Below are 409 nucleotides of genomic sequence, written 5' to 3' on the forward strand. Positions count from 1 at the left end.
TTCCCACATCATTATAGTTGTGCTTTTAAAGTTGTAGCAACGTTTCAGCAGAATCTCATCCACCATCATCAGGCTTCTGACGAACACTATACAGAAACCTGATGATGGCAGATGAGATTCTGCCGAAAGTTGCTACAACTTTAAAAGCACAACTATAACGACGTGGGAAAATACCTGAACAAAGCTGAATACCATAAATATATGTGTGTATATACGTGTATATACACACAAAGAGACTTAACAAATTGCATATATGTACAAGGAAGTCCATAGCATTATTTAAAAATCAACATGAAATTTGACCTTCACCTAACATCACCTTTTATTTATTTGGCTTATTAATATTTAACAAAGATTAACAGTATAAAAGACTTGTATCTGTATCTTATTTTTTATTAGAACTATCACC

Source organism: Pseudonaja textilis, chromosome 2, assembly GCF_049901715.1.
Source record: "Pseudonaja textilis isolate UNSWEBS1 chromosome 2, rPseTex1.2, whole genome shotgun sequence".
In the NCBI taxonomy this organism is placed as follows: Eukaryota; Metazoa; Chordata; class Lepidosauria; order Squamata; family Elapidae; genus Pseudonaja; species Pseudonaja textilis.